The following is a 25,996-nucleotide window of genomic DNA, read 5'->3' as shown; positions in this document are numbered from 1 at the left end:
AGAATTGTTCTATCTGGAGCAGACTGTGATTTGCCCCCAATGGAACAATCCACAGGTCCAGCCACTAAGTCCAGGTTATCAGCAGGAGGCTAGCAGCATCTGCCTCTGTGCCAGATCTATATTCCCAGTGCTGCTACCATTTCGCTGGTGGGAGAACTTCGACAGGATTTTGGAGAAGGGGAATGCTTCTATAAAGGCACTCCTCCTGTGCAGGAGATCTACGTACTGAGGGTCCCATCCCTGTAAAGCTCTCGGGCACAACCAGACCCCATCATATTTACTGTGGTCACTGCACTGGCTCCTAGGAAGCTGCCATTTTGTATTGTGCAGTTACACACTTAGGCATGTAATAAAAATCTTTAACATTATTGGCATGGCTATTCAGTTGCCTCCATTCACATCATTTATGCCCAGGGTTTAATGTTTTCCTGCAGGATATTAAAATCCACTGAAACCTTTTCTTAGCTTTGCCAATGTCTTGTTAAACTCAAATTCAACTTGTTTTGGAAATGCTTCAGTAAATAAAACCTGAATAATTTTACAAAGAAATTTGGCTAAAGTGTTTGCTCCCAGCTATAGACTGGGTGTACCTCATTTTACCACACACCATACTGTAGGTCTGAAGAATAAACACTGAAAATAGAGGAGAGAGGAAGTAATGGAATGGGTTTTGGAAGAAAATTAGCCATATATTTCCTAATTTACAAATAGTGATATCATGATATTTTCTCAGCTTCTCTGTACCTGGTGTTTCCCTCAATAAGCATTTTTTTTAAGCCTGGACCCTTGTGTGATTGGGGAGAGGAAAATGTATTTAGGCCCCAGTTCAGCGAAGTGCTTAAGCCTGTGCTTCTTTCCGGAAGTAAATGGGAGTCAAGCGTATGCTTAAGCACTTTGCTGAATAGGGACAGATTTAGCCCATGCTTAATTACTTTCAACTGGGCCATCAGGGCCTGATCCAGAGCCCACTAATGGCAATGGAAGACTCTTCATTGTCTTCAATGGGAGATGGCTCAAGCCCTTATACAGGTGGTTCTAGCTCCATAAGTAATGTGAAAGTTTTGATCAATGGCACAACCTTGAAAAAAGCTGGCAACAGATGAGTTGTAAAAGAACAGCCTGCAAGTCATTCCCTGTACTGTTCAATTTTTGGTGCCTGATGTCTTTGCTATTCAAAGTCTATAAAAATTATGGGTGTTTTAATGTTATTTAAACCCACTAGTTTTAGTGCTGTCACTGCAAAAAATAAATGTCCTCATTAGCAAGAGCTAAAACCCTTTTACAGCCCCAGTATTTAATTTTATCCTCAGCAGTACCTTTCCAAGATGTGTCGTGTGCCGATACAAGGAAGAGTTGTGGGGACAGTCCTCCTGGGACTAAAGTACTCTAGACAGGATATTGGTCTTCTTGGTAAGTAATTAAGACAAAGGAACACAGTGCCTAATCAAGCATTTACTAAGAATTTTTAATAGGTTTTCAACATAATTAAAAACCACTTTTTATCAGCATTTCTTTTTTAAGGGGCTTAACTATAGATAACCATGATAATATGGCCTCAGGTTACTGCTGGACAAATATTTGAGGGCATATTTAAGGATTAGAAGTGCTCCAGCAGCAGAGAGGTTAAATCTCAAAGACTTCAGAGATGGCAGTGTAGAACTTGCATTGTAAAATCGCTCAGTCTTAGCATTTCAGGGACTTGTCATTATTCACTGACTCTCTAAAAAGCCCTAGCTTAGCTGCTTTAATTTTACAGTGTATAAACAGGGGGGTTCAAGTAAGGATTACTCTTTAGAACAGCATATTTCTTTGACGTGTAGCAGACTAAGGTTTCATAGTATCTGAGTCTCTTTGTAGTGCATCACAGAGGTGACCTGTGCAACACAGGGATCAATTTATACCAGTTTTATAACATTCAGGCCAGGCACCTGGCTACAATATGTGTAGACACTTGCTGAGCTTTATTGTCTAGAGCTGAAGTAAAGGTAAATGTAGTCATTAGCAATAGGAAACAGGATGGGAAACAAACAAATACCCTAAAAAATGCCACTGTGGCCCGATACTGCACACCTAAGTCAGACAAAACTCCCATTCTCTTTACTGGGAATTTGGGGTGTGGAAGGACTGAAAGATTAGGCCCCATAGCAGGAATTCACATCTATCAAAGGATGGAATAATATGAATGTCCATCCAGTTCAACGGCTACAGTCCCTCACATACTGAACCGAAACCATCCTAGCTACAATTTATATGACAAACTATTCAACAATATTTTAGTGCATTATGTTAATATTGCCTTTATTTTTGTAAAGCATAAATACATATTTACTGTAAATAACATACTAAAATTACATTTTTATTTCATTTCTTTCTTCATTAGTTTTACTAAAAATTACATATTATATTTAGGTAGATTGGAACATAATTCCAGCCGATACAGAAATAGTTATTATGCATATTTTAACAAATGTGTACATATTGTTACCAATGGATTAGAACAGATTCACTGGAGCCTTTCAGATCTACCGGGTACATAATACCCTTTGGAAATAGCTGTCTTCTTATATATTTTCCCAGAAAACCAGATCAAAAGAAACATTCCAGTTCCTGATTAATAGTCATCTGACTAATAAAAAAGAAACACAAGTTTGTTATTTCGTTCACACATACAAACACCTATACTGAAATAGCATTAAGTTGTTACATAAACTGACAGAAATCAGACAATGCAGATTTAATAATGACACTTTTGGCTGCCTGCTTAACTCATATTGTTATCTAGATTTTTTGTTTCTTTTGTAATTGAAAAGGTCTGAATTAAGGAGAGGGGCCTACACCCTCAAACTATTCAGCTGCCCTAACTCCCATTGTTTTCACTAGGAGCAAGGCACCAAAATAGCTTAGAGGATCTGAGCAGAGTGTCTGAATTAACTGTAAATCTCCTTGCTTTTGCATGATTTATCACCCCGTTAACATCTGCGCACTTGTATGTTAAAATGGATTATACCAATTTAAAACTGAATTTTAATAAATCCTCTTGCTTAACATTTTTTGCTCATGGATAATACAGTAGCCCAGACAAGGAAAAGGAGGATTAAATAAATTCTGCCATGATGTAAATGGTAATGCAATATCAGGTGTAAATTGGTCAAACATAGGGGTAAGATGTAATTTAGTGTGATTTGGTATCGCTTTCTAGTAGTAGTGTATAGTAGTGTGCACATTATACATCTTGACACATCCAAGTACGGTGAGAAAGTTAAAGACTTAAAGAACTTGCAACCTAAGAAGACAAGGGACAAACAATGTGGGGAGAGGATAAGAATCTTTTTGGGGTAAGTCCAGGCAAACACACACAGGGTAATGTTGTTCATGCAGAACTCTAGCACTGTGCTCCATACACACTGACAGCTTGTGCTCCAAACGAAATGCCAGCAGTCCTGGGATTCTTAGATTACAATAGTAGCTAACCTTAACAGGTCCTCTTCCAAGCCATTCAGAACCGTTTAATTTCTTGTAAGCATCATGGTAGGAATGGGACTAGGGTAAAGATTTGGAGGAAAGTGGGAGTGACTTTATGGTAGGCATCCCACAAATAAGGGGTGTTGTGGAAGAAAGCACAAAACCAGTTGCGGGAGAAGTGGACAAATGGTCAAGGTTATCATTACCAGCAAAGCAGAGGGTTGGGGAAATCACATAGTCAAAGATAAGAGAAAATAAGTAGGGAGTGTCGAAGTTACAAAGGGCTTTGAAGATGAGGGCAAAAAGCTCTAACTTGATGCAATTGGAAGGATTCAGAGAGGGGATGTCATGTTCCTCTACCAGATTTGGACTGGCTACAAAGCTTGCCTACACACACCAGATGAGTTCATCATAAGATCCTTTAATGCACTGCAAGGTATGGCTGAGATTAGCTTAAATAAGGTATTTATATACAGCATCACCTAGAGACTGAACTATATAATGCAGTTTAGCATGTCATTAGAGGGGATGAGAGCAATGCACAAGAAAGATTATTTTAATTCCTGAATTGCAAAACTTGAGGGGAGAAGGGGAAGAGAATGTGGATGTTATGCAGGCTACACAATGTGTTATAGAGGATGTTGTAAGTACCATGATGAGAGATCTGGCAGGCCTAAATAAAGTGGACAGAAAAACAGTCTGGAATTTACAGATGCTGTGGAGGAAGAAGTGGGAAGATTTCAAGATGGTCTGGATGTATGAGGCAACTTTGAGAATGAAGTTTACGATGACTCCAAAATTATGGACCTGAATTGGTAGAGGGGGGATTATGGTGTTGTTTACAGTAACAGAATGGGAAAGGCTTGATGTGAAAGACAAGTGCTCTTTTGGCCATGTTAAGCTTAAACTGACAGCTGAAACTTCATGGGGCTGATGCCAGAGATAGGCCAAGATATGGGATTTGAGGGGAATGGAGAAGGAATTGTGCAACTCGTTGCCATAAACTTGGTAGCTGAAGCTGCATGAGCAGATGAATTACCCCAAAAGTGGTTGTAGAAAGCGGATTGGACCATGGAGCACACGAGAGAGTAAGAGAGGAGAGAATTTGCTATTCAGTGCATTAGCAAAATAACTAATTTACATGCTGCCTTGACAGAAGGGAGTGTACCAAGCAAAACAACTAAAAGGAGAGTGTAAGATAAAATGAGATACGTAGATGCTACTGCAGAAACCGTTTAGTGAGCTGTGTGGAAAAATAAAATGCAGTGGCACAGCTGGTAAATGACTTTTCATGTGATGTTGGATGTTGTTTTCTTCTAAAATTGCATACTGAATTCAGCTGTAATGTTCAAGCAAAGACTATTTTTTCTGTGCACAATGAAGCAAATGTATTTAGTCACCCAAAAATTCAGAAATTTCATATAATTTCTTTTTTACTTCAGCATTGCTGCTGCTGCTGTTAGGATACATTATAAAGCAATCTGAGTGATTCCTGGAGATGGTGTGGGGGGTGGAAAGGAGAAGTGAGCTGGGGGAGCATGTGGTGTGAGTGGGAGGCTGTTCAATTGCTGGTGACTGTGGTGGGGGCCTGAGTGGGAAGTGATTGCTGGGCACACTATAGAATACTGGAGGTACGTGGGAAGGTGTTTGTTGGTGGCTGCATGGCGGTGGGGCTGAGGTTGCAAGTGGGAGACTGATGGCTGGAGCAGTGTCGGGAGGGTTCGCTGGGGGAGTGAGATTTTTCTTAAAACCGGCCGTTAATTAAAGAACAATCTCTGGTTACATCATTGTAGTTTTCATTATATTCTGTTGATAAAATGTTGAGCAATAAAGGGGTTTGTCCGCATAGCTCAGTCCTGCCGGTGGTGTTGTAAATGACTCGTCCACTGACATTCAGAGAATGTCAGAATACACTATAATTAAGCCAGGTGCTGCTGAGTCATGTGCTGTACAGACGCCGCACGCCCCAGCCGAGACTAAAACACTGATCCTTTTGCTCTAAACCACAGGTCTCTAACACTTGAGCTAAAGGAGCACTAGCGGGAGCGTCCCAATCCAACTTCCACTACGAGCCATGGCTGCCAGTGGAGTGGCACCAGAGCCATAGTCAGTATGTTACAATCTAGTACCACGTACATTAAGTAGTAGAAGAAGTATGGATTTGCCAAGCATACCTCGTGCATGTTAGTGGTAGATACCCTCCCTGCAGCAGAAGTCAGGCCCTACCTAAGAACATTTACTAAGACTGCCAAACCTCTCCTCTACTGGCTATTTCTACGAAGTGGATATCCCAGATGGAGCACTGAGGAAATTGTTTTGTTCAGCGCAGGGAATGTGCAGTGTTTTTGTAGAGTTCCAAGAAGAAGGGCTGCAGCTGGTAGTGAGGATAGCTTGGGTCACTGAGGAAAGAAGCCTGCAATACATAAAATAAGAACATGGAAGCTATCATGTAAGATAAAATGGCTGACTCACAGCCTGGCTAAGCACACTATCCATTTGGGCTTGATCAACCTAACGAATGTTGACAGGCCCTAAAATTTTGTACCAACATTAGTTAGCTCTGGTACTGAAGTAAAGTGCTGCACTGGGAACAGCACAGAGATCAAAGCGTGGCAGTGTTTTCGCTCTTTTTTCACAGAGCCAACTCTGCTGCAGCTTGTCTCTTCATTCCTCCTCTTTTTCATGATTTTCCACCCTGACTGCTGCCTTGGAGTACATCAAAAGTGTAAAAATAATTGAAAAAAAAAACAAAAATTCTGTGCTCCGCCATAGACTTCCTGTGTGACCTTCTGCAAGTCACTTAGTCTCTCTTGGGGATAATAGCACTTCTCAACTTCTCAGGGTGTAGAGAAAATAAGTGCATCAAAGATGGTGATACTATGATAATGTGGGCATATAAGTACCAAAGAGAGGCTTTAAAAAAAGAAGCAGAATAAGCAGTGAGGATAAAGAATACAAGTGTTTCCATCTTCTCTAGAGAAACAAAATTATTTTTACAAGAATATCTCTCAGTTACAGGCAGCCCTACATGGCTGTAACCAACTTTGCATTTTTCTTGCTGCCCTCATTTATTACTAGTTTAAAATTATTTTAATACCTCCTTTGGCTTTCGCCAAGCTCTCCCTGCACCTGAGAGTTTGCTTCAAAGTAACATCCTACTGATATACTGTTGACCTGAGAGAAAAATCTCCTTAGGAAATGTATAATCTGCTTTTAACAGAGCAAGAAGGTGGCAGCAATTATTTGCCTCATGGGCAGTTAATACTTTAGTGGGAAAGTAAAATTGACCATCAGTAAAAGTAGATTTTGCAAACTATTTTAATTGCAATTGCATATTTCACAAAAAGGTTATAGGGGATGTTTTATTGTCCAGTTCATGTTCTACAAGTTGCTTATATCCATGAAGGCTGTTGTCGTTTCTCCTCATAACTTTGTACAATGTTCTTAGTTTGTTTTAATGTCAATAATATAGCTATTAAATCAGTCCCTTGGCAAAGTTTTTCTGATTGTTTTCCTGTACAAAATCATTATTGTATTTAGAATATATTGCCTCTGTTTTAAGTCTACATTTATAAAGTCAAATTTGTCTCTGATTTTCTGACTGCAGTTTTTGTATGTGCAATCACTTATAGGTTCCGAATTGGGGGTGAACTCAATGGAAAGTGAAATTTTGAAGACACTATCAACAACAGATACAAATTACAGAATTTAGACATCAGTCTGTCTATAAACCTCAGAGCGGCATGTACATTCTATGGTTTGTGCCCACAACTGATTGAACCCACGAAATTGCAGGTGCTAAGTTAGAGGTCATTTTAAAAACTTTAAAAAAAGTAACGCTCAGCCTACTATCGTTGCCTACTGCGATTATTTACAAGGTGTTTGAATCCTTGTAGTGTCATACAAGATTTTACAATGTTTCTTGAACAAGGTAGATATTTAACATAATGAGTGATACAGTGTTGTATAAATTCTGTGGGTGCCTCCCAAGAGATGACCCTATATAGCATTTGTTTCCCTTTGAATTCTGTTGCCCTTCATATTCTCTAAATGTCCATTGATCATTGAGAGCCACGCTTTGGTTAATCCATTGTACAAAAAGAATGGATGATGGGCACGAAATCAAAGTTTGTCACAAATGCCCTGTGTCCTGTATTAGAAGAAGTATATGCGCTGTTCAGTGTGACAGGAAGAAAGTAAGCTGAAAGGGCCAAGCAAATAAATATATAAATAAAGGTTCCTCCCCTCCCCAACATCTGAGTGTGTCACTGAGATCAGGAATACTATTTATGTGAGGCTAATAGGTATTGTACATTTCTTTTGATCTTTTTAGGGTAGCTTAAGCAGCAGTCATCACCAGCTTAGAGAACAATGCATGTCAAATAAGATTTTATTATAAAGTTTTCAACAAAAGAATCAAGGATTTTCATTCTCTGTGGTAGGGAAATTGCATGTTTCTAAAGAAACATTGCATAGTGACACACAAGATATTTGAGCATTCTTTCAGCCTCTTTTCCTGGTACAGACATGACATCTAATTGAAGAAAAAGAAAGGAAGACTGAATTTGTGATCTAGGTCTCATGCCAAACCACCTGAAGCCATATTCAGCCTTCATTGTACACATTTGCATTCAGTGCTGTAACTGGGGGCAGAATCTGGCCCTAATCTTGTTTCTGCCCAATTTAATACAAAGCAGCCCACCACATTTGGGAGCTGACAGCCTCCTGTGAGGTACTGAGCCCTTCAACTTGTAATCATGTCAATAAATATTGAGGGGGCTTAGTGCCTCACAGGATCAGGTCCAAGATTATTAGGCTTGATTGGCAAATGTACTACATACCTGCTGTATGACATGAGAATTGATAAACACTTGCTGACGTGGTCGTATCTCAGCCATTGGCCAAGCAGCTCCTTTACATCCCACTTCAGAAGGAAGGGGACCATTTTAAATCCAGCACATCCAGAAGATCATCATATAATTGAGTCATGATAGTTTTTAATTGTCTTCACATGGCATGTGATTTTTATGCTGAGTGCCTCATAGACAGAAGACATTATTTATAATTTGTATTACAGCAGCATCCTGTCATGAACCAGGACCCTCATGTGCTAGGCACTGTACAGTCCCTGCCCCAAAGAGCTTAGACATTGGTTCAGCAGTTCAAATAAACAGGTTAGAGCAAAATACTTGCTGTCCTAAACAGTGTGGATGACTGGCTGTAAATCTGATTGGTTAGAAGCTGGTATTTAATATCTAGTAAGTACCATGGTGCAGTAACAGATGTTCCTAATTCCTCATTGTCTGACACTGGGAAAATCAGTTAAGCACATCAGTTTTCCCGCTGTGTTGTAGGTGGGGTAATACTCAGAGTACCTCCCCACTGCTTGATGGTGTTGTGAAGCTTACTCACTTATAGCCTGTTTCTGAGTTTGCACCAGGGTAAATCAATAATAGCACCACTGAAGCCAAAGTGGTTATACTTGCTTTGACCTGGTGCTGCTGAAATAAGAATCAACTCCTTAATGTTTTTGAAGTACTTGGAGATGGATGGCACTGTGAAAGTGCTAAGTAGTATTAGTTTAGTTTATATCCAGGCACCATCTCTATACTGGAAAATTAATGTGAACTTTTAAGGGACAAGGGGCGTGGATATTTCAGTACTTTCAACCTGTAGAGAAAGATCAGCCTGCAATTAGTAGCATTACAGCAGGCATGTATCTAAAATCCTGGTTCTCTCACAAGCACTGTTGCACTATACCAGTTTTCCACTAATCCACATCGGCTTCTGACAAGACCAATGCCAAATCTATGTGGCAAGAGCTGAATTTCAACAGGCATCTGTTACTTTTCCCAGTAAGGCCTTCCATAGAGCTGCTGCTCTGACGTGCTCTGCCTAGGAACACTGCTTCGAGCCACCCTATTTCTGTTTGGCAAAAATGTACAGATCTTTGCATACCATTATTATTTGAAGTTTTTAGGATTGTGAGAGGCCAATGGAAAAGAAAGGGATATAATTATCTTGCAGGAAGACTGAATTAAATTCTCCCAATTGAGACCTGTCCCCATTTTTACAATGAAATACATGTTATAGCCAGTTATATTAAAATTCAATTTGCTTTTCTGCAGATGACTATGAAAGCAAATGTCTCTCAGCTAACCTGCACTCCGCAAGGGGCAATTTATCCTGAGGCCAACAAATTCAATACCTGCTTCATTTTCCCATTTTCAGTTATCTGATGATAATTAGGTTGGTGTAGCCAATAACAATGCCATACATGTTTAACACGCACTTGAACACCATGGGTTTATAGATATGTTCATCAATAACTCTGATAAATGTGTAAAATTATATTTTAGGCTCCATGCAATTAATTGTTTATTCAATTTTCCAGTTAATGAAAGGTACCTATTATCTCTGGGTAAATGTGGAGTAAATGACTTCCAAACCAAAATACTTCCAATAATTCTTGCCTAGTCATACATCATTCTATCACCCCTCTGACAAAAGCCTGCAAACATAGATGGGCCTTGAATCCTTCCCTAAACCTAGACAAACTCAGGCTCTGTGGAAGCAGTAGAGTTAGTGAGTTCTGGAGTCAAGAGCTCTCTAATAATATTACACGTTGTGGGCCCTGACAGTTATACTTGGGACTGTTAGCTGAAGTGCTTCATCTAAACTCAGCTGTCAGTGGTTTGTAATGAGGTAAGCAGGCTCTTGGGAAGTCAGGAAGCAATCCATACAGGGCTTTACCGAGACTTCTCTACGCACTGAATTTTGTGTACAGCTAGAGTGTCAACACTTTGAATCTCACCCAGAAGTAATAGAAAGCCAGTGATGCTGATGAAGAAGTGGCATAAAATGGTTCCTGCCAGTAACATTACCAGGCAAGGAGCCAGCTGTCAAGTGCACTAGCTGAATCTTCAGGGGCATCTCCATGAGGATCATATTTCAATAATACATTTTGGAGATACCAAAGACAGAAAAGAATTGTGGTAGCCCATTTTGAAAGAGAGAGCTGTAAATACCAATCCAGGCACGTATAGAAAAAGGCATTCATGCCCACCAATACCACCTGAGATCTCAAGGCAGTTGAGGCCTTAAAAGCACCCCCAAATCGCAAACTTCTTGATCAAAGAGACTCAACAATAGGGAGGAGAGTCCAACTCTACTATTACTTCAGGATCCTTCTTACCCTACTAACACTACCTTCATTCCTCTTGGATTAAACTTGACTTTTATTAATGTCTCAGTCTCTCAGGCAATGAGTTAGAAGGCAAAGGAACCATAGCACTTGGATCTGATGAATAGGAGACAGCTTTGTGACACCCCAGAGCAAAACATCTTACTATCTTGCCACTGGAAGGATGGATGAGATGGATTAAGGCATTGGAAGGGGACATCAGCTGATCTGCTTCAATTGATGGTTCTGCCACAGACCATGTGTGATATATATTTAGGCAAATCACTTAATGTGCTTCATTGACTTATCCCCAAAATGAGAATTATGCTTCCCTATTTTGTATAGGGTGTTAGCAATAAATTATGCTACACAATATATTACAGTGCTACAGGGCATATAAATAACTAGATAGATATTGAACAAGAGAATCTGGCAGTGCCTTTCACGGGATATTCCTGAGGACTGAAAATTTTATTGATTAACCCAAAAATATTCTCTGGAATCTAGCTGAGGGGCTGAGGCTATAATGCAAGACAATGAGGAATCTAATATAAAGATAAGAAAAAAGATGTGGGGATCTTAAAGGCTTCATTCAGGATGTGGATGGAAGAAACAAGTTTTGTACTTATTTAAAATATAAAGAAAAAAGGGTCTTCAGTTCTTATTTCATTTACACTTGAAGTCAATATATCTACTCCTAATTTATATTAGTGCAACATTTGATCAAAATTATATTTCCTATATGGCACTTTATAGAATTAGCTTCCCAGATCAATATTGTGAGATATTTTATTTAAAAAGTGCTTAACAGATTTATCAAACAGAAGGTTTTATTGCACTGGATAACAGGTCATACATTATTTGGTTATATATAGAGCATATGCTGTATATAGGGCCACTCTCAGTCGCTAATATTATTTTAACACCAAGCCTAGTAGAGAATTCTTAATTCATATTGTGGCTCATGAGTGCCTACAAAACATTTAGTGCTAAGAGACTGGTAAATATATATTTTTTTCCTAATTAGGATCAGGGGCACAATTTACTCTTAAAGGCAAAGCATATAATACAATGACTGCTAAAATGTGATCAGTCTTCATCAATTTTGAAGGACACCACATGGATATAAATTATAAGGTCTGACAAGGGAAGGTTCATAGATGGATGAGGTTCAGTCACAGGAATATTTCTTCTCAGAAGACTGCCTGCTGAGCAACTGTAAATTGTAGGAGTTGGGAAGTTTATAAAACCCAGGGCAACTCAATCATCTCTAACAGACCCAGTACTGATATTGGTTCTCATCTCTTAGAGAGAGAGCATCATTCACAAAAGCAAAGATATGGTGTCTCAGATTATGTTCAACAAAATCAGTCTGACAGATTGAATATGCTCGCAGTTTGGCAACCTGATATTCAGCATTGGCTTAATCTGGCAAGTAAACAGGATTGACTTTAAAACTTGAGAATTTTTCAGTAGTCTTATCTAGTGAATCAAGCACACACAAAAAACATCTGGTAGAAGTACATTTATTTTCTACCTTACTATGTCACAGTCTGAAAATGTGATGTCTTCCCTGGTGACTATATTCCTAATTGTAGGTGAGTGTGAATCTCTACCATTGAATGTTCATGTAGAGAATTAATTGCATCTTTTTCTGAAACACTGGAGCAATCTTTTTCAAAATGTTCAAAACAGGATGGGTGATGTAGGCTATACAGTAATGATGTATGATCAAAATACTTGTTTATAGAAATGTCTATATTACTGTTAGGGATGTCAACAGATCCAGTGGCTATTCTCCACCTACATTCTCATCCCTATTTTAAAGGCTTTAAAATATTTGTTGCGTTGTTGACCTGTGAGACGTTATCTAGATATTTTTGTATACTGTCTTCCATGCAAATGCATAATACTTATGAACTATGGAGGAAAATACCCCCCTCCACATGAGTGTTAATTCCTCTACTCAGGTAGTTTCATGGATTCTAACCAACACATTTCATGGACTGTTTTCCTTTTGCATTGTTTTTTAACAGAAGGGGATATAGCCAATCATAGGCAAATAATACTGTATGTATTTTACCATGAAGTACCTAGTTATTACTTCAGATACAAGTTTGGTATGACAAGGATGCAGTGCTTCCACACTCAGTAGTTATTTCAAGGTCTTCCTTTGAACCAATAGACCAGCTTAACTTTTTTCTACAAATGCTAAATATTTCTAAACCAAATTAGCCAGAACAGTACCCAGGATAAATACAAAAACATAATGCTGTCCATGCGAAGAATTGTATTTTACGTGCCTAACTAAAATTTTTTGAGAGTACAGAAGTTCCAGCATAATTGCAAGTATCTGTGAATTTGTTTCTATTTTCTTCAAGGGCTTGGGAAAATTATGATTTATGACTCTAGACTTGTCTTCACTGCCATGCTAAATCAGCTGCTATTGCATCAATACAGTGACGTTCATTTAGTGCGTCTGGTGAAGATGCGCTAAGTTGATGGAAGAGCATCTCCCGTTGACACAGTGTGGTGTAGACACCACTTTAAGTTGAAGTTATGTTGTTCGGGGGGGGGAGGCAGTAACACCCCTGAGAGAGGTAACTTACATCGACTAAAGCGATAGTGGAGACAAGTCTTCAGTCTATGAATGTGGGGAGGGGAATAAGAGTAGAAAGAGAACATGGCTTGCAACAATTAATTTATTAGAAACTTCTGTCTGGTAGAGATGGGCTCCATTTAGGTTAAGGTGTAATTCTGTCCGGAAGTTTGGTTTAGTCCATTTTACAGAGATGACACATTTTATATTCACTTCATATTCATATTCAATCCGTCCCTAAAAAGTTTGAGGGTTTTGATTTAAGCCCATTACTACTACTTATTGAACCACAGTATAGCTGACTACTGTGAAAGTATTGTCTTGGTTCAATTCTGGTTCAAGAAATGGCCATTAACTTTTTTTTCTATAAAGTATTTTGCTTATACTGAAATTTGTGTCATATGCAAGGGTAATTATAGTAGTTTGCAATTTTATTTTATTAACACCACATATGGTGTATATACATATGTTTTAAAGACATGGGGCAAAATCCTAGCTTCATGAAAGTCAATGGCAACACTGACTTCAATGTGGCCAGGATTTCACTCATGATACCTGCTTGGATGGCAGAGCAAATGTCTTTCCTGTGCAATCGAGCCATACTGGGGTTGGGATTGCAGAAGGATTGCAATGTAGTCAGATATGTCAGGAATTTATCCAAACAGCCCCAGAATACTTCTCAACAAACTCATTACACAAACATTGTTTATGCATTCCAGCTTGCTGGAAATGGTTTCTTCCACTGAAAATTTTGACTTTTGTTGAAAAATTGAAAACCAAAAACTTATAGCCTGAAATCAAAATATTTTCTGAATACTCTCCAATGATGCACCATGGCCTCTCCTCTTGCTGAGTTGTCATGGTACATCATGGGAGATATAGTCCAATTTGGAGTGACAGAGGAGAATGGTGGCTTGAGGCACTCAAACTACAACTCCCGCAACAGTCCATGTCAGCTTTTCTGAATCAAATTTTTGGCTGAAACTCTTTGGTTTTTTAAGCAAAAAGTTAAAATATTCCACACACAGCAGATACTTTTTTTCCAATGAATAAATACATTCTTTTAATCAACCCTAATATCTATGTCTTTATTTCAAATATGCATTTTTCCAAATGCTCAAGTAATTGGAACATCCACAGAGAGATACAAAAAACATATAGAGATATCTTAACATACTGTATAAAATTCTCTCTCAATTAGACCAAAATACTAGGTAAATGAAACTGTAATAATTCTTCTAATAGATTTCACCAACAGCTTTTGTAGGTTTCTCTTGCTCACCCTCTTGTTTCAGGCAATGTTGCCTCTTCTGGAAAAGCCCATAATAACCATCATTATGTTATTTTATGAAGGGGTGTTTTTCTTTGCAAATAGCAGTTTGTTGTTGTAACAAATCTGCTGTGCAAGAATCATACATTTTTCTTTCTTTTTATCTAGATCAGATAAGATGGTTTGTCACTGGAATGTGTCTTTTAATTCTACAAAAACAAAACTAAAAAGGATAATAAAATATTCATAGTGAACCCACAACATAATTCATGTTTTGGAAATTACATTCGCCCACCCCAAATGACTCAGCCAGTGGGGAGTATCACCCAGTCATGGCAGGTGCCTGTTTTTCAAATACAGGATTAGTTTTTAGATTTTACTCTGAACTGATTTTCTTCTCATCATAAGAGGTTTTCATAGGGTAAAAACCTAGAGGTCAACACAAGGAATGAGGAGAGTCCCAGAGGCAAGATATGGGGACAACAGAATAGGTGGTCTCTATACTTTTACTGACAAGATCCGCTGTGATTCACTTTCTGATTAGAGATTTTAGCCATTGAAACCACCTATTTCACCCGCTGACATCAATGAATATTTCTCCTGACTTCATTGTGCATAGATCAGGCCCTTTAAACTCCTTGGCTATGCATACGTTATTCCGTGTTCCTACTTACAACCTCTCCATATGGTCTAATGGCTGGGATGCATGCGTGCCCGAATAGAACTGGCTGAAATTTTGTGGACAAATTTTATTTGCCAAAAAAGGCGGTTTTGGTTGTCCCAAAACTATTAATGAATTTAACATGAATTTGCCAAATAGTTTTGGTCATTTTTTTTACAAGGCATCGGGTGCCATTTGTAAAATAGATGGAGGAGGAAGATGCATCTCCTGTCTTATAACCATTAGCACAATGTTGAGGGTGTTCACTCAGATACAGGAACCAGAGTTTCAATTCCTTCCTCTGTGTGATGTGGAGAGGAATTTGAATCTGGGTGTCCCACTTGCGAGAGTGTGTCCTAACCCCTATGTATAAATAATTAAAGTAGACTTTGGATCAGCTGGACTGGAACCAGGATCTCCCTGATGAATGCCCAGACCACTAGGCTAAAGAATTATTCTAATTCTCCCTCTGGCCCAGTATGTATTTATACACAGTGGAACAGTTTCAACAGGAAAGACTGAGGGAGCCCCAAAATACCCCATAGCCTATGAGTGAGCGCAGTCACTGATGAAGGGGAGACACAAGTTCAAATCCCTTCTCCACATCAGGCAGTAGGCAGTGTGGGAGAGTGGGGGAATTGAACCATCTCTCCCCTATCCTGGATATATGTCCTAACTACTGGGTTAAAGGTTATTAGGCAACTTCCACTGACTCCTGATTTTTGTGAATCAAGCCTGGGTCAAACAAAATGTTTCGTGTGACCAAAACAAAAATTCTGATGGCTTTTTTGACTCACTGAATTTTCAGTTTCAATTGAGCCTGACCCAATTATGTTTTTCCAGATTTGATGGAACTTTCCATGAACTGAAAAATCAGTTACTTGCCCGATCTACTGAGAAGTCCCACAACAAGGGGCCTCTGAGTCCCATGACTCAACACACTAGAACCATAGCAGTTCAACTCTGCCATGATCCTTCTACAGCCCCATTATGATTTCCTAATATAGCATCATTAATGCTTCTTTTATATGTTACTGGACGATGGAAGGACTCTCTAGCAGAAGTGAAACCAGCAATAATAGTAATAATGTTACAGAAAAGTGTAACTTTTTGTGAGGTTTTCATTGATATTTTTGTTCTTTTGCTGCAAAAAGCAAACGTTAATCAATTGGACCAATTCATGAAAATGTTACTGCTTATGATATTCTTCCATGTGCACAGTAAAATGCTGCCTTCACCAGCAGAAATCGTGAAACTTCTTTTTCGAACGAATACATCAGTACTCAAAGAGTCATGGAAATTTTGTGTTTCTCTCATTAATACTGAGGAAAAAAACAGTTGATGTAACTAGAGCCATATGAACAAATATAAATGGATACTCCATTGTCATATTGAAGACATATTGAGTATGGATGTTCATACTCAATAATATGAAGACCATGGAATAAAGGATAATTATTCAAATGAGTTTATTTAGATGTGCATTTGGATATTATTAATTTATTCTTATATTTTTACTGTTTATTTTCATTATTGGGAGCTGTCCCTTTAAGAACATAGTTCGTAATGGCTGAGTTTGAGTCCTCTTAGATCGGTGGGTAACAGATTCTTGTCTGTGTTTCCAAATTTTGTGAAAGACCCTGAATCAGTAAGCTCCAGAAAGTCAGAACTTAGTATAATAAACTTACTTTTCCAGAAAGCAAGCCTCATTGAAGGTGTTACAGTATAGTATGGAATAATCTTCCCTGAGCAGCGGAAGAAGCCCTCGCTTTCTGATTTTTGAAGTAATTAATAGTTGATCACTAGGAACAAGCACACTGCTGTTATGATTAATGAATGAATGTTAAATGCTTATGATAGATGATGTATTTATGTAAAAATTACTCTATTTATGGCTGCTTATCGCATGGTGCTCACCAGGATGCTGCTGAAAGACAGAATACTAGAAATCCTTACATCCCAGCGGTTTATTTCCGGTTAAACATTTCAGTACAACAGGGTAAGTAATGCAATTGTCTGTTCTACAAAGACAGACCCAGGGTGTGAGTCACAACGCTGTTTGGGTGCCCAAGACGTGATTTTAGTCAACACTGGGAGCCACAAAACCACCTCTTGGTTGTCGCCTAACCCTGTAGGAGCCTAATACTTTTTGCTTCTGGGCATGTGCACTGCAGCCTCGCTCTAGGCACCCAGATGGCTGTCTCCTGCCTAAGCCCCAAAGGGATTTATAAACTAGGAAAAAAAGGCATTTGGCTGCTTACGTTGCATGTGGATGCCTGATCCAGTAGGCATCCGCAGAGGCCACCTATCATATCAGGCCCCTTGGCAGAGTTCATACAAAACAGCTGGGGTGGGGAGCAGGAGACAAGACAGGGGGCCTCCCTTATAACCGTTAGCCCACAGGTTAGGTTATTTGTACTGTTGAAGACACAGCTTCCTGAACCTGCTCCAAATTTTGAGGGACAGAAGGGATATGACCAGGGCTGAGCCACCTCTTAAGTGAGTTTTCTAGCTCCTAGGCTGTGGAATAGTCTGAAATGGAGCTCCTTCAATCTCTCCTACTGAAGTTGTTTCACTTTGATAAAATAATGGAATATTTAAATATTAATGGGGCCAGTGAAGGAGTTAGAATGACTCTATAGACTAGTGGTTAGAGTATTCACCTGAGAGATGGCTGAGCCCTGATCAACTCCTTTCTCCTCCTTCGGAGAAAGGGACTTAAACTAGGGGTCTTCTACATCCTGCATGAGTACAGTCCTTTTCCCTCTCCCCCTACAGTTTTGTTTCAGGCCCGCAGATGACTTAGCTGGCAGAATGCCCATCTTCTCCCAGCATATGGATCACAAGTAGAGGGAAGTGCCTTTCTCAGAGGGGTGGGGCTTAGCTCTGATCAGCATCTTCCACTGGCTAGTTTAGGCAGCTCCATGGAGCCTAATCCTTTTTTTTTGTGGATATTGTGGTATTGTGGATTGTGGATTGCATTTAGACCTCTTTCTCTTCCAACCCATTGTATAGGAAGCCAAGGCATCTAACTGAGGCTCCTGTGATTTTTAAAATAATTAAAACTAACCTGGAATCACACTGACTAAAATGCCCTAATCATATGGTTGTTACAGGGTGTCAATACAAGGTTAGAGTTAGGTTGGTCAGGTGGCCTACCTCCATATTGCTATACCTTAACATGTTTGGATTGCTTTATGTTTATGTTTAATTTTAACACTGAATTCCCTGGGTCTATAATGTTAATAACAGAAATTTTCTGATTTTTTTTAAATGATGATCCATCTAAACCAAAATGTTTGGCAGAAACATTTCAGTTTCAACAAACTTCTGCTCTTAGAAAAGGATGTAGGCAGTCTGGTCTAATAGTCAGAGCAGGAGTTGGCATCTGGAGTCAAGGTGATAGTCAGAAGCAAGGCATAGGGGCAGGAACGAGTGGCAAGGCATGGAGCAGAAGTAAGGTAGAGTGCAGGAGTGAGACCAGAACCAAGAACAGGGTTGGATGTAGATCACGGAATACAAGCAAAGATCAGGGTCCAATACAGCAGCAACAACAGGGTGTCTGTACAGTTGCTCAGATAACCCATTTAGCATGCTTCCTGGTCTAAGTAGCAAGTGTGAGTCAGTCAGGTGCCCTGGCCTCGTATGTCCTGATAGTATTGCCTGTGGGGCCTGACCTTCCAAAGTTAGTGAGGTGGTGCTTCATCTGTGTCTCTTGGTGGTGATGGGAGAGTGGCAGTAATATGTTAGGACTTTCATAGTCTTGTCTTCTAGAGCAGCCAAAATCAAGGACTTCCACCCTTGGATCCTTACGTCTACCAAAACACAAGAAGGGTTCTAATATATCCTTTCCTGGTGGTCTACTGGGGAGCCTGGGTGTATGGGGTCAGTAGCCTGGCCATGCAGTTTTGAAATGTCAGAATGTCCTTGACATGGAAATTCCAAGGTTTGCCTAGCTCTAATTACAATATCCTGTAATACAGCTAACCCTAAATTTCTGATATATGCTCTCATCCTTAACTAATTTTATTCATGTAGTTTTTATCAAGGATATATATTAGAGGACTGATCTAAAGCCTATCAAAGTCAATAGAAAGAATTTGGATCAGGTGGTAAATGTGCAACTCGCTTCCTCATTATAACAACAAATAATACTTATTACTTGTTATTTATCTTGTTTTTAAGAACCTTAAAATTCAGATTATGAATTCAGTAAAAAGGACTTCAGTTTTGGGAATATTATTTTTGTAAAATTATTGTTGAATAAACTTTAAAAAGCCTCCAAAATTAGAAAGGCCATGAATGGTTATTTTGCTTTGAAGGAAATATATGAACCCAGTCAGTAGTGGTTAATTACAGACTAAGTATTACCAGATTTTAATTTCTGAAGGACAAACTTCTATAATAATCAAAGCATTTGCATGGGCTACACTGGGAGGTGATGCAAACCATACAAAGGATATAGGAGATCAAGGTTAGAAGAGTTATCTGCAGGAAATAATAAAATGAGATTTAACCTGGAAAATGCAAATGGAATTAAAGCACAGATATTCAGTGGTTGATTCTCAAAAGCAAAAATCCCAGAAAAGAAGTGGGGTCATAGCAGTCAGCAAATAAGATATGTGATACAATTTTCAAAAACATCAAAGTCCCATTTTCAAAAGGTCCTAAATCATTTTTGAAAATTAGACTTATGCTTCTAATTCACCTATGTCCAGATTTGTACAGGGATTTGTGTTAGGGGGCTTTCCCTTCACCCCTGGTTCTTGCCACACAGACAGAAAGCAGAAGACCAGAAGTCTGAAGTGCAGGCAATGCAATGTTTATTGGGGTTAGTTTCAAGCAAGCATATCCATAGCTCTGATGCTGCAGAGCCTTTTCCCAGTGTTCCAGTCCCTCTCCACCCCCTTATCAGGCATAATTATACCTGTAGTGCATGCCCTTGGCACCACCCCTTACAATTTATGGTCATGTTCTGTTTTGGAAGGTTGTGAGTCTGAGGTCTTGGTACCATCTCTTTTGTATCCCATGGGAGGGGTAAGGAGTGAGGATGTGCTTCGGTCAGGGATAGGCCTTTCTTTGGCTTTTAGTGTTTTTTATACCATTCCCCTTGCCCCTGCCGACTGGTTGCTTGACCTTGGCTTGAGAGAGGAGCTAGGCAGCCTTCCAGTGCATGATCATATATTTCACTCCCACCATACCTAGCAACACTTTAGCTCTATCCCTTATCGTTTCTCATTATACTAACAAACCCATCTGGCTGGGCAGAAGCAACACAGAGTGTCTTTGTTCTTTGTTCACACATATTAGTAAAAATATAAGAGTATCAAAAATCAAACCCAAAAGTCTATCCCAGGCTAACAAACAGGCCTATATACTAACAATTTGGGTGCCTAAAAAGTGCAGATACATGCCTAGTTGGATTTTCAAATGTGCATAGTCACCTAACTCCTTAGATTTCAATGGTGTTTTTGAAAATCTGACTGTGCACCTATGTACATCTTTAGGTGCCTAATTACCCATTTAAATATGATCCTTAGGCATCTTTGAAATGTTTATCCATGATCTTTCAGTAGACTTTAACTATGACCACAGGGGAAAAAATGCTAATGTAATTGTGAGCTTTATACACTGGAAGTTGAGGAAGGTGTTAGTCCCTCTCTGTATGGGATGATGATGCTACCCCAAGAATGTATGGTGTGTGGGATGATGACGCTACACCAAGAATACAGCATTTGCTTCTGGTCAACTCAGATATCATAAGAAAGTCAACAAATTGGACTGAATTTAGAGAGGAGTAACAAAATAATGAAGAGACCAAAAGGATTGATGTACACAGAAAGGGAGAAAGAGCAAAGTTCAGATTTTTAGAAACTGACTCAATTTTTGCAGTGGTAATTTTGCACCCTCATTTATTGGCAGGCACAACTAATGTAACTTGGACAACAGGATACTAGATTAGAGGGGCACAATGGGGTGGTATGTGTTCAGTTCTGTTTGCAATTGCTTACACCTACAAAATCCTGAAGGGTCTAAAAGAGAGGCTCAAGTGAAGCTGGTCTGAAAATGTGCCACTGAAAAAAACTAAGTATGCATTATTCTTGGCTAAAAGAAGTCTGATTAAGTGAGAGAAGCCAAAACCAAAATGGTCTGAATGCTGCTTGAGGTTTGTGGAAGGATTGTAAAATTCGAACCCTGCTCCAGTTCTGCTATTGACAACTGGCTTGTCTTGCTGTAATGAACTGTACCAAAACCTCACATGCAGCTTCAGAAACTTTGGTGGGATAAACTGTGCATTTAGAGCTGAATTTTGTATCTTGGGAAGGAGCTGGGTGATTTTTCTTTATTTTTTTGCAAATAGTAAATTTGCTGACAAATGCATTTTTTCATCAAACTGAAACTACATGTCAATTAGGGTGACCAGATGTCCCGATTTTATAAGGACAGTCCCGATATTTGGAACTTTTTCTTGCACAGGCACCTATTACCATCTCCTGATTTTTCACATTTGCTATCTGGTCACCCTAATGCTAATTTGACGTGAATTCACCAAATAATTTTAGCCATTTTTCTCCAGGATTGAGGCACCATTCACAAAATGGAGAGAGAAGGCGCTGCCTCCCCTAGAAGCTTTAACCAAGGGGTGATGGTCCTTACCTGGGAAGTGGGAAATACAAGGCCCATACGCCCCCCCTCTTGAGACATAGAGAAGGGATTTGCACTTGTTTCCTCTATTGCAGAAGCATGCCCCAACCACTGAGCTAAGGGATAGTCTGATGTGGATTTCACCCATGGGCAGTGGGTATAATAGGCCAGGGGAGCCACTACTGCTGGGCACTGGTTGTGGGTTTGGAGGGGGAAGTTTCTGCATATTATTATGCCCCATGCAGGTTTCAGGGCAGTTTAGGAGGCAGTATCTGCTATTCCGCTTCCTGGGTTCATCAGTAATCTAGATTACTGATGGTCTCAGGAAGCTGAGTAACACATACTGCCTCCTTGGCCGCCCCGGAACCAACATGGCACATATCAAAAGCTCAAGTTCTTCTTCTGGAAGAAGAGACAAGACAAGAGCTTTTCCTGTGGGGCAGTTTGAGGTCTGGGGAGGCACGGCACAGCTGGTGGGGGCTCCAGCTGGCCCAAGGCTCCTATGGCCAACTGTGGGGACTTGGGGCTCCTCCGGGTGAGGAGGGGCTCATGGTTCCAGCTGTTGGGGGGCAGGGCATCTCAGGGTTCCAGCTGAGGTGGGGCAGGAGGGCTCGGAGCTTGGGCTGCACGGGAGGGGGAGCACAGGCAGAAAGGGTGGAGTCGGGGCTAGCTTCCCCACAGGGGGGCTCCACTCACTGCCCATGATTTCACCCAGTCTCTCCTGTTGAAGCTATTCCACTGTGGATAAATAACTAAATAATCACTGAAACAGGGACACAAACTTGGGCCTTACCACTGCTGAGGTGAGTGCTCTAACCACTGAGTTGTAAGGTCATCCTCTCTCTTTGCAGGGATGACAGTTTAATTCATTATTATTTAATCACTTACACAAAGTAGAGCAGTTTCAGCAAAAGAGACTGAAGAAGTCCAACCACAGACTCCCCAGTAGCCCAGGGGAGACCCACATTCACATCCCTCCTCCAATTACTGTTTTTGTTTATACACAATGGAAGAATTTCAGCAGGAGATATTGAGACACCCACTTCAGAATATCCTGTACTCCCCTGGCTAGGACATTCTCCTCCAATGTAGAACACCGTTACTCCACAACCAGAGGGAATTAAATGACTGTCTGTTATGCCCCAGCTGAGTCCCCTAACACATGGGCTAAAGCTTATAAAGGAAGTAGCACCGCCAGCTGTTTTGTGAATGTAGCCTATTAAAAACATCCAGAAAGAAAATGTTTCAGGTAGAACAAAATGTTTAGTTTGACTGGAAATGAACTTCTTCAATTCACCAAATTTTGGGGGAATTTACAAATTCAGTTCGACCCAAACCAATTTTTTTTCCAGAATTGCCCGCAAACTGAAAAGTCAATTAGTTGCTCAGCTCTCATATCAGGCCTTGTTTTAATGATCAACTACACGCACTCATTTGGATGAAGAACTAAACTGGCTAAACCCCAGACTATCCTGTATGCACTGATGAATAGCCATGTGGTAGTGAGAAATGACTACATGATCTGGGATTTTTTCCCAGTTCTAATCTCCATTTAAGAGGTATCATTTTTAAAGGCTCCATAATGTAATTAGTGATTATTATTATAATTGGCTTTGTCATCAGTTCACTAAATATTTTGATGACTGACATCTGTAGCATGTGATATTCAAAGCAAGAATTAGTCCTTAAATATAACTGTAAACGTGCTTTAACATATGTACATTGTGACTATAAGTAACTTCTCACATATGTAAAAGCAATGCAGCACTGGGGTCCTGCCTGTGTAAATCAAAAAATACAATATAGTACAGTACAGGGGCAGGACATAACATACAGTATGTTGCAATTGGGTGATTTTGTAACATGGTGGTCTGCCCCTTTAAGGGGCAGCCAGCTCTGTTCTGAGGCAGAACCACTTCAAGAACATGTGTTTGTGCTTGGTAAAGGGAATTGCCTGATGAGCACTTGATTGCTGTAAAGGCTGGATGACTGTAGTTTAAGGTGCAGAGCTGCAGGGAGGAGGTGGGGGATTTGAAGCAGGAGGAGTCTCAGGCAGGACGGGGGAGAGCTGCTAGAAGCAGGGATGCCCCATCAAGGAAGGCCCTGGGTCAGGGGAAAGGTAGCTGTTTAATTTTTCTATTTTGGGGTTTTCTCTAGGTTCTCAGTGCAGCCAATAGATGGTGCCTGAAAAAAAGATCCTGATCTGAGTGAGTGTGAGATATCTAATCCTTTCTGGGCTGGAGACACAGGCCAGCAGCCTACAGACTTATGGGCTAATGTGTGCTCCTTGCATTTGTGAAGGCTATCACATGAAGCTTATTTAAAGAATGATTGGGATACACCCAGGAAACACATTTCCTTTCAACATACATAGGTTAGTCTTATTCCTCCTTACATATCCTGTAATGTATTACAGTTCACATTAAAATGCAGAAAGCAATCTGACCCAGTAAGTGTTTTTCATGTACCTTATGTACAAGGTTACTAATGTTGGCAGTGAGATAATAAGATCAGAAAATAGTATGTTGTTAAAGCAAATACCGATGGTAGATAGTCAAAGGATACAAAAAGATCCTCAGTCCTACAAACATATAACACAAAAAATCACAGGACTACAAAAAAAGAGAAATAGATACCCCTATTATGGTACAACTGTTCCTTCACTATATTACAATTGTATTGAGAAAGCATTTTGAATATTTTCTTATTGGCCCAAATCCTATTGCCTTCCTCATGTAACTAGACCCATTAAAATCAGTAGGATTACTCTCATTGAAAGCAAGATTCTGGAAATCTGACACTGGCCAAGCCAATAAACTGTTGCCTGTTACCATGTAGTATGAATGGACAACTGACTTTCTTGAATAAGACATGTGGCCAAATATTGTATCAGTGGAGCAATCCAAAGGACCAAATCCTCTTCACCTTCAGCACAAGTAGTTGCATTCACAAGGAACTTTGGCTACCTAGCACTTGCCAAAAAATAAACACATTTTTTCTATATATTTTTTGTATTCCCTGAATATGTCTATCACACAGCCGTCCAGTGCTGCTCTTTCTAGCTGTCCTATAGTGATCCGCATTGCGTGTATTTAATTTTGTATATATTTTGTTAGGTTAAGTGGTCCAGTCCTCTAATACACTTTTTCCCAACTTCTTTGGTAACCCAAAGCAGTATTAAAGTTGGCTTAGGCAGTGTGAAAATATCCTCTTCCCATTGCCTAGACTTATCAGAATGGACCCTACACCACACCCTGGCACAGGAGCCAGGACTGGGAAAATGAAGACATGGCCAGAATGTCCCTAGAAACCAGCAATCTCTGGCTGCCAGAATGGTCTTTATTTCCATAGTCAACTGATGTAAAATAGAATAGTTCTGTGGCTGACTAAAATGTATTGAGGACAGGTCTGTCAGCTGGATAGCCCCAGGATTGGGAAGGCACAAATATAGCTTTGCATTCACCCCTCCTGTGGTTTACTAAGTATGGATCAGAATCTGAGCTTGTATTTTGGATCCCATTTGTGTGTTTTCCCTTCAGTGCTTTGCTTGTCAATTTCATTTTGCTATTTCATAAAGTTTGTCATTTTATTATTGTGATAGATTAGTAAAGGAAACAATACTGAGAGGGTGCTTCATTTAAGGCTGGTGTCGGCTATCTAAAATGCAATGGAGTAAAAGTGGGTAAGCATACTTGTGATTACTAAAAGCATAAATAGACTGGTAATACACATCATGGGCTCTTTCAACTGCAATCTTTTCACCTGAATAATTACAGTAATAGAAGGTTGATTATTTGTGTTTGTTCCAAGTGCCTGTGATGATCATGTCTATTTCTTGCAAATAAACAGGAAAAATAGGCAAGCAGTCTATTTGGCAGATTTCCTTTCAGATTAGTAGATAACTGGCATTCTGGGCAAACTTTCCTTTTATAGGTTAGGGTAGATAAACACTTGAGTTGTACTCAGGAAGATTTTAATTCACAGATGTCTGTATCAGAGAGTCTCTAGCATTTGAGTAGATGAATAAGAAACATATATATCTTAATTGTTCAATGACTTTTTTATTAGCAAGGACATTTTGCCACTTTCCTTCTATATTTAGTAGAAATACAATAATTAAGCACCACTTTTAAAAATTCTAGGTCTGAACCAGTGAATGCATTCAAAAGTAGTAGT

This window comes from Lepidochelys kempii, chromosome 11 (assembly GCF_965140285.1).
Source record: "Lepidochelys kempii isolate rLepKem1 chromosome 11, rLepKem1.hap1, whole genome shotgun sequence".
NCBI lineage: Eukaryota > Metazoa > Chordata > Testudines > Cheloniidae > Lepidochelys > Lepidochelys kempii.
This window is presented reverse-complemented; position numbering follows the sequence as displayed.